Raw genomic sequence first — 10,209 nt, 5'->3', positions numbered from 1 at the left:
GGGGTTTCAGGTGTCTCCGGAAGGTGGTGATTGACTCCGCTGTCCTGGCGTCGTGAGGGAACATCGAAGAGGTTTTAAAACTCACTTTGCTGCTTTACTACAACACCATCATGTTATGTCATAAAGGTTAACAGCACAGCCCTAGGATATTTGAGACACCTGGGTAGGTTCCTTCAAATCAATACAGCCTAAAAGATCACAGCGGAATTCTCCCTGGCTCTTTATCCACTGTCTCTGTGCCTCCTGTCTGTGGAGTGAAACAGCTAAAAGGACTGGGAGAAACATCATGGGGGAATCGGGTAGATTGTCCTTAAGAGGCATAGAGACATGGCTGGCACAAAAACCATGACATGGAAAAACATCAATACTCTAGTTGTAGAGAATGAAACGGTCTTTGAGAGTACAATGTGAGGTGAAAGCATTTGATCCAGGTTTCGGATGGCTTGTTACTTTGTGATCTTGGAATAGGAATCAGACATACTGTAGGCCTTGTGGTTTGGAGCCCCGAGCAGCCACTTGGAGCCATGTTGATTCTGGTGATTTGTAAATAGGCCACATTCTCATTTAACTTTCTGTTGATTCATAATTTAACAGTCTGCTCTGACTGAGGCATCTCTTGTGGAATTTTTTTCAGAGTTGTGCTGTTTTGTTGGCACATTAGGAGAGGCATGGGGACTGCTAAAAATGTGGGCCGACCAAAATCACTGGCACTGTGAAGACAGGTGAGCAATCTGGTGCAGGAGAGAGATGCACCAGGGATTATGGATTCTGGTGCAGGGGAGAGATGCACCAGGGATTATGGATTCTGGAGCAGGAGAGATACACTGGGGATTTTGGATTCTGGTGCAGTGGAGAGATGCACCAGGGATGATTGATTCTGGAGCAGTAGAGAGACACACCGGGGATTATGGATTCTGGAGCAGGAGAGAGATACACTGGGGATTATGGATTCTGGAGCAGTAGAGAGACACACCGGGGATTATGGATTCTGGAGCAGGAGAGAGATACACTGGGGATTATGGATTCTGGAGCAGGAGAGAGATGCACCGGGGATTATGGATTCTGGTGCAGGAGAGATACACCGGGGATTATGGATTCTGGAGCAGGAGAGAGATACACCGGGGATTATGGATTCTGGAGCAGGAGAGAGATACACCGGGGATTATGGATTCTGGAGCAGGAGAGAGATGCACCGGGGATTATGGATTCTGGAGCAGGAGAGAGATACACTGGGGATTATGGATTCTGGAGCAGGAGAGAGATACACCAGGGATTATGGATTCTGGAGCAGGAGAGAGATGCACCGGGGATTATGGATTCTGGAGCAGGAGAGGGATGCACCGGGGATTATGGATTCTGGAGCAGGAGAGACATGCACCGGGGATTATGGATTCTGGAGCAGGAGAGAGATGCACCGGGGATTATGGATTCTGGAGCAGGAGAGAGATGCACCGGGGATTATGGATTCTGGAGCAGGAGAGATACACCGGGGATTGTGGATTCTGGTGCAGTAGAGAGACATACCGGGGAGTATGGATTCTGGTGCAGTAGAGAGACACACCAGGGAGTATGGATTCTGGTGCAGAAGAGAGCCACACCGGGGAGTATGGATTCTGGTGCAGTAGAGACACACCGGGGATTATGGATTCTGGAGCAGGAGTGAGATGCACCGGGGATTATGGATTCTGGAGCAGGAGAGAGATGCACCAGGCAGTATGGATTCTGGAGCAGGGGAGAGATGCACTGGGGATTATGGATTCTGGTGCAGTAGAGAGATGCACCGGGGATTATGGATTCTGGAGCAGGAGAGAGATGCACCGGGCAGTATGGATTATGGTGCAGTAGAGAGATGCACCAGGGATTATTGATTCTGGTACAGGAGAGAGATGTACCAGGGATGATTGATTCTGGTGCATTAGAGAGATGCACCAGGGATGATTGATTCTGGTGCAGGAGAGAGATGCTGTTAGAGATTTATATAGCTGCATTTTTATTGCTCAAATCAAATCAAATTATTTTGGTCACATACAAATGGTTAGCAGATGTTAATGCAAGTGTAGCGAATTGCTTGTGCTTCTAGTTCCGACTATGCAGTAATATCTAACAAGTAATCTAACAAATTCACAACAACTACTTTATACACACAAATGTAAAGGGATGATATAGAATATGTATATATGGATGAGCGATGGCATGCGGCATAGGCAGGATGCAGTAGCTGGTGTAAAATACAGTCCGACAGGATGCTCTCGATTGTGCATCTGTAAAAGTTTGTGAGTAGTTTTAGATGACAAGCCAAATTTCTTCAGCCTCCTGAGGTTGAAGAGTCGCTGTTATGCCTTCTTCACCATGCTGTCTGTGTGGGTGGACCATTTCAGTTTGTCCGTGATGTGTACCGGGGAGTATGGATTCTGGTTCAGTAGAGAGCCACACTGGGGAGTATGGATTCTGGTGCAGTAGAGAGCCGCACCGGGGAGTATGGATTCTGGTGCAGTAGAGAGACACACCGGGGAGTATGGATTCTGGTGCAGTAGAGAGCCACACTGGGGAGTATGGATTCTGGTGCAGTAGAGAGCCGCACCGGGGAGTATGGATTCTGGTGTAGTAGAGAGACACAGCGGGGATTATGGATTCTGGAGCAGGAGAGAGATGCACCGGGGATTATGGATTCTGGAGCAGGAGAGAGATGCACCGGGGAGTATGGATTCTGGAGCAGGAGAGAGATACACCGGGGATTATGGATTCTGGTGCAGTAGAGAGATGCACCGGGGATTATGGATTCTGGAGCAGGAGAGAGATGCACCGGGGATGATGGATTCTGGAGCAGGAGAGAGATACACCGGGGATTATGGATTCTGGAGCAGGAGAGAGATGCACCGGGGATTATGGATTCTGGAGCAAGAGAGAGATGCACCGGGGATTATGGATTCTGGAGCAGGAGAGATACACCGGGGATTATGGATTCTGGTGCAGTAGAGAGATGCACCGGGGATTATGGATTCTGGAGCAGGAGAGAGATGCACCGGGGATTATGGATTCTGGAGCAGGAGAGAGATATACCGGGGATTATGGATTCTGGAGCAGGAGAGAGATACACCGGGGATTATGGATTCTGGAGCAGGAGAGAGATACACCAGGGATTATGGATTCTGGAGCAGGAGAGAGATACACCGGGGATTATGGATTCTGGTGCAGTAGAGAGATGCACCGGGGATTATGGATTCTGGAGCAGGAGAGAGATGCACCGGGGATTATGGATTCTGGTGCAGGAGAGAGATATACCGGGGATTCTGGATTCTGGAGCAGGAGAGAGATACACCAGGGATTATGGATTCTGGAGCAGGAGAGAGATACACCAGGGATTGTGGATTCTGGAGCAGGAGAGAGATGCACCGGGGATTATGGATTCTGGAGCAGGAGAGAGATGCACCGGGGATTATGGATTCTGGAGCAGGAGAGAGATGCACCGGGGATTATGGATTCTGGAGCAGGAGAGAGATGCACCGGGGATTATGGATTCTGGAGCAGGAGAGAGATGCACCGGGGAGTATGGATTCTGGAGCAGGAGAGAGATACACCGGGGATTATGGATTCTGGTGCAGTAGAGAGATGCACCGGGGATTATGGATTCTGGAGCAGGAGAGAGATGCACCGGGGATTATGGATTCTGGAGCAGGAGAGAGATACACCGGGGATTATGGATTCTGGAGCAGGAGAGAGATGCACCGGGGATTCTGGATTCTGGAGCAGGAGATAGATGCACCGGGGATTATGGATTCTGGAGCAGGAGAGATACACCAGGGATTATGGATTCTGGTGCAGTAGAGAGATGCACCGGGGATTATGGATTCTGGAGCAGGAGAGAGATGCACCGGGGATTATGGATTCTGGTGCAGTAGAGAGATGCACCGGGGATTATGGATTCTGGAGCAGGAGAGAGATGCACCGGGGATTATGGATTCTGGTGCAGTAGAGAGCCACACCGGGGAGTATCGATTCTGGTGCAGTACAGACACACCGGGGAGTATGGATTCTGGTGCAGTAGAGAGACACACCGGGGAGTATGGATTCTGGTGCAGTAGAGAGACACACCAGGAGTATGGATTCTGGTGCAGTAGAGACACACCGGGGAGTATGGATTCTGGTGCAGTAGAGAGCCACACCGGGGAGTATGGATTCTGGTGCAGTAGAGACACACCGGGGAGTATGGATTCTGCTGCAGTAGAGAGACACACCGGGGAGTATGGATTCTGGTGCAGTAGAGAGACATACCGGGGAGTATGGATTCTGGAGCAGGAGAGATACACCAGGGATTATGGATTCTGGTGCAGTAGAGAGATGCACCGGGGATTCTGGATTCTGGAGCAGTAGAGAGATGCACCGGGGATTCTGGATTCTGGAGCAGGAGAGAGATGCACCGGGGATTATGGATTCTGGAGCAGGAGAGAGATACACCGGGGATTATGGATTCTGGAGCAGGAGAGAGATGCACCGGGGATTATGGATTCTGGTGCAGTAGAGAGCCACACCGGGGAGTATCGATTCTGGTGCAGTACAGACACACCGGGGAGTATGGATTCTGGTGCAGTAGAGAGACACACCGGGGAGTATGGATTCTGGTGCAGTAGAGAGACACACCAGGGAGTATGGATTCTGGTGCAGTAGAGACACACCGGGGAGTATGGATTCTGGTGCAGTAGAGAGCCACACCGGGGAGTATGGATTCTGGTGCAGTAGAGACACACCGGGGAGTATGGATTCTGCTGCAGTAGAGAGACACACCGGGGAGTATGGATTCTGGTGCAGTAGAGAGACATACCGGGGAGTATGGATTCTGGTGCAGTAGAGACACACCAGGGAGTATGGATACTGGTGCAGTAGAGAGCCACACCGGGGAGTATGGATTCTGGTGCAGTATAGACACACCGGGGATTATGGATTCTGGAGCAGTAGAGAGATGCACCGGGGATTATGGATTCTGGACCAGGAGAGAGATGCACCGGGCAGTATGGATTCTGGTGCAGTAGAGAGATGCACCAGGGATGATTGATTCTGGTGCATTAGAGAGATGCACCAGGGATGATTGATTCTGGTGCAGGACAGAGATGCTGTTAGAGATTTATATAGCTGCAGTTTTATTGCTCAAATCAAATCAAATTATTTTGGTCACATACAAATGGTTAGCAGATGTTAATGCGAGTGTTGCGAATTGCTTGTGCTTCTAGTTCCGACTATGCAGTAATATCTAACAAGTAATCTAACAAATTCACAACAACTACTTTATACACACAAATGTAAAGGGATGAATAGAATATGTATATATGGATGAGCGATGGCATGTGGCATAGGCAGGATGCAGTAGCTGGTGTAAAATACAGTCCGACAGGATGCTCTCGATTGTGCATCTGTAAAAGTTTGTGAGTAGTTTTAGATGACAAGCCAAATTTCTTCAGCCTCCTGAGGTTGAAGAGTTGCTGTTATGCCTTCTTCACCATGCTGTCTGTGTGGGTGGACCATTTCAGTTTGTCCGTGATGTGTACCGGGGAGTATGGATTCTGGTGCAGTAGAGAGCCACACCGGGGAGTATGGATTCTGGTGCAGTAGAGAGCCACACCGGGGAGTACGGATTCTGGTGCAGTAGAGAGACACACCGGGGAGTATGGATTCTGGTGCAGTAGAGAGCCACACCGGGGAGTATGGATTCTGGTGCAGTAGAGAGCCACACCGGGGAGTATGGATTCTGGTGCAGTAGAGAGCCACACCGGGGAGTATGGATTCTGGTGCAGTAGAAATACACCGGGGAGTATGGATTCTGGTGTAGTAGAGAGACACACCGGGGAGTATGGATTCTGGTGCAGTAGAGAGACACACCGGGGAGTATGGATTCTGGTGCAGTAGAGATACACCGGGGAGTATGGATTCTGGTGCAGTAGAGAGACACAGCGGGGAGTATGGATTCTGGTGCAGTAGAAAGACACAGCGGGGAGTATGGATTCTGGTGCAGTAGAGAGACACACCGGGGAGTATGGATTCTGGTGCAGTAGAGAGACACACCGGGGAGTATGGATTCTGGTGCAGTAGAGAGACACACCGGGGAGTATGGATTCTGGTGCAGTAGAGAGACATACCGGGGAGTATGGATTCTGGTGCAGTAGAGAGACACACCAGGGAGTATGGATACTGGTGCAGTAGAGAGCCACTCCGGGGAGTATGGATTCTGGTGCAGTATAGACACACCGGGGATTATGGATTCTGGAGCAGTAGAGAGATGCACCGGGGATTATGGATTCTGGACCAGGAGAGAGATGCACCGGGCAGTATGGATTCTGGTGCAGTAGAGAGATGCACCAGGGATGATTGATTCTGGTGCATTAGAGAGATGCACCAGGGATGATTGATTCTGGTGCAGGAGAGAGATGCTGTTAGAGATTTATATAGCTGCAGTTTTATTGCTCAAATCAAATCAAATTATTTTGGTCACATACAAATGGTTAGCAGATGTTAATGCGAGTGTTGCGAATTGCTTGTGCTTCTAGTTCCGACTATGCAGTAATATCTAACAAGTAATCTAACAAATTCACAACAACTACTTTATACACACAAATGTAAAGGGATGAATAGAATATGTATATATGGATGAGCGATGGCATGCGGCATAGGCAGGATGCAGTAGCTGGTGTAAAATACAGTCCGACAGGATGCTCTCGATTGTGCATCTGTAAAAGTTTGTGAGTAGTTTTAGATGACAAGCCAAATTTCTTCAGCCTCCTGAGGTTGAAGAGTTGCTGTTATGCCTTCTTCACCATGCTGTCTGTGTGGGTGGACCATTTCAGTTTGTCCGTGATGTGTACCGGGGAGTATGGATTCTGGTGCAGTAGAGAGCCACACCGGGGAGTATGGATTCTGGTGCAGTAGAGAGCCACACCGGGGAGTACGGATTCTGGTGCAGTAGAGAGACACACCGGGGAGTATGGATTCTGGTGCAGTAGAGAGCCACACCGGGGAGTATGGATTCTGGTGCAGTAGAAATACACCGGGGAGTATGGATTCTGGTGTAGTAGAGAGACACACCGGGGAGTATGGATTCTGGTGCAGTAGAGAGACACACCGGGGAGTATGGATTCTGGTGCAGTAGAGATACACCGGGGAGTATGGATTCTGGTGCAGTAGAGAGACACAGCGGGGAGTATGGATTCTGGTGCAGTAGAGAGACACAGCGGGGAGTATGGATTCTGGTGCAGTAGAGAGACACAGCGGGGAGTATGGATTCTGGTGTAGTAGAGAGACACAGCGGGGAGTATGGATTCTGGTGCAGTAGAGAGACACAGCGGGGAGTATGGATTCTGGTGTAGTAGAGAGACACAGCGGGGAGTATGGATTCTGGTGCAGTAGAGAGACACAGCGGGGAGTATGGATTCTGGTGCAGTAGAGAGACACAGCGGGGAGTATGGATTCTGGTGCAGTAGAGAGACACAGCGGGGAGTATGGATTCTGGTGCAGTAGAGAGCCACACCGGGGAGTATGGATTCTGGTGCAGTAGAAATACACCGGGGAGTATGGATTCTGGTGTAGTAGAGAGACACACCGGGGAGTATGGATTCTGGTGCAGTAGAGAGCCACACCGGGGAGTATGGATTCTGGTGCAGTAGAAATACACCGGGGAGTATGGATTCTGGTGTAGTAGAGAGACACACCGGGGAGTATGGATTCTGGTGCAGTAGAGAGACACACCGGGAGTATGGATTCTGGTGCAGTAGAGATACACCGGGAGTATGGATTCTGGTGCAGTAGAGAGACACAGCGGGGAGTATGGATTCTGGTGCAGTAGAGAGACACAGCGGGGAGTATGGATTCTGGTGCAGTAGAGAGACACACCGGGGAGTATGGATTCTGGTGCAGTAGAGAGACACAGCGGGGAGTATGGATTCTGGTGCAGTAGAGAGACACACCGGGGAGTATGGATTCTGGTGCAGTAGAGAGACATACCGGGAGTATGGATTCTGGTGCAGTAGAGAGACACACCAGGGAGTATGGATACTGGTGCAGTAGAGAGCCACACCGGGAGTATGGATTCTGGTGCAGTATAGACACACCGGGGATTATGGATTCTGGAGCAGTAGAGAGATGCACCGGGGATTATGGATTCTGGACCAGGAGAGAGATGCACCGGGCAGTATGGATTCTGGTGCAGTAGAGAGATGCACCAGGGATGATTGATTCTGGTGCATTAGAGAGATGCACCAGGGATGATTGATTCTGGTGCAGGAGAGAGATGCTGTTAGAGATTTATATAGCTGCAGTTTTATTGCTCAAATCAAATCAAATTATTTTGGTCACATACAAATGGTTAGCAGATGTTAATGCGAGTGTTGCGAATTGCTTGTGCTTCTAGTTCCGACTATGCAGTAATATCTAACAAGTAATCTAACAAATTCACAACAACTACTTTATACACACAAATGTAAAGGGATGATATAGAATATGTATATATGGATGAGCGATGGCATGCGGCATAGGCAGGATGCAGTAGCTGGTGTAAAATACAGTCCGACAGGATGCTCTCGATTGTGCATCTGTAAAAGTTTGTGAGTAGTTTTAGATGACAAGCCAAATTTCTTCAGCCTCCTGAGGTTGAAGAGTTGCTGTTATGCCTTCTTCACCATGCTGTCTGTGTGGGTGGACCATTTCAGTTTGTCCGTGATGTGTACCGGGGAGTATGGATTCTGGTGCAGTAGAGAGCCACACCGGGGAGTATGGATTCTGGTGCAGTAGAGAGCCACACCGGGGAGTACGGATTCTGGTGCAGTAGAGAGACACACCGGGGAGTATGGATTCTGGTGCAGTAGAGAGCCACACCGGGGAGTATGGATTCTGGTGCAGTAGAAATACACCGGGGAGTATGGATTCTGGTGTAGTAGAGAGACACACCGGGGAGTATGGATTCTGGTGCAGTAGAGAGACACACCGGGGAGTATGGATTCTGGTGCAGTAGAGATACACCGGGGAGTATGGATTCTGGTGCAGTAGAGAGACACAGCGGGGAGTATGGATTCTGGTGCAGTAGAGAGACACAGCGGGGAGTATGGATTCTGGTGCAGTAGAGAGACACAGCGGGGAGTATGGATTCTGGTGTAGTAGAGAGACACAGCGGGGAGTATGGATTCTGGTGCAGTAGAGAGACACAGCGGGGAGTATGGATTCTGGTGTAGTAGAGAGACACAGCGGGGAGTATGGATTCTGGTGCAGTAGAGAGACACAGCGGGGAGTATGGATTCTGGTGCAGTAGAGAGACACAGCGGGGAGTATGGATTCTGGTGCAGTAGAGAGACACAGCGGGGAGTATGGATTCTGGTGCAGTAGAGAGACACACCGGGGAGTATGGATTCTGGTGCAGTAGAGAGATGCACCGGGGAGTATGGATTCTGGTGCAGTAGAGACACACCGGGGAGTATGGATTCTGGTGCAGTAGAGAGACCCACCGGGGAGTATGGATTCTGGTGCAGTAGAGAGACATACCGGGGAGTATGGATTCTGGTGCAGTCGAGAGACACACCGGGGAGTATGGATTCTGGTGCAGTAGAGAGACATACCGGGGAGTATGGATTCTGGTGCAGTAGAGAGCCACACCGGGGAGTATGGATTCTGGTGCAGTAGAGAGACACACCGGGGAGTATGGATTCTGGTGCAGTAGAGAGACACACCGGGGATTATGGATTCTGGTGCAGTAGAGAGATGCACCGGGGAGTATGGATTCTGGTGCAGTAGAGACACACCGGGGAGTACGGATTCTGTCTAGAGCAGAAAAAGGAATGATGAACTGCACTTCATTGTTATTCTCTAAAAGGAGGGTTCCAACAAGGGAGAGGGTTTTTATTCTATGCACGCAAGTACACACACACACACACACACACACACACACACACACACACACACACACACACACACACACACACACACACACACACACACACACACACACACACACACACACACACACACACACACACACACACACACACACACACACACACACACACACACACACACAGAGATAGACAAGCTAGTCATGGGTTAACTTGCTGCTTCCTCGTGATGAACTAGATTACTTTCAAAGACTCTTCCTTTCATATTCATTTAACGTGTGGATTGGAAATCAAACATAAGGAAGGCCATAACCGCGAAACACTAGGCCCACTAAGCTTTGATACA

The sequence above is a fragment of the Oncorhynchus gorbuscha genome, linkage group LG12, assembly GCF_021184085.1.
Source record: "Oncorhynchus gorbuscha isolate QuinsamMale2020 ecotype Even-year linkage group LG12, OgorEven_v1.0, whole genome shotgun sequence".
Classification (NCBI taxonomy): Eukaryota; Metazoa; Chordata; class Actinopteri; order Salmoniformes; family Salmonidae; genus Oncorhynchus; species Oncorhynchus gorbuscha.
Note: the sequence above shows the minus strand (reverse complement) of the source record.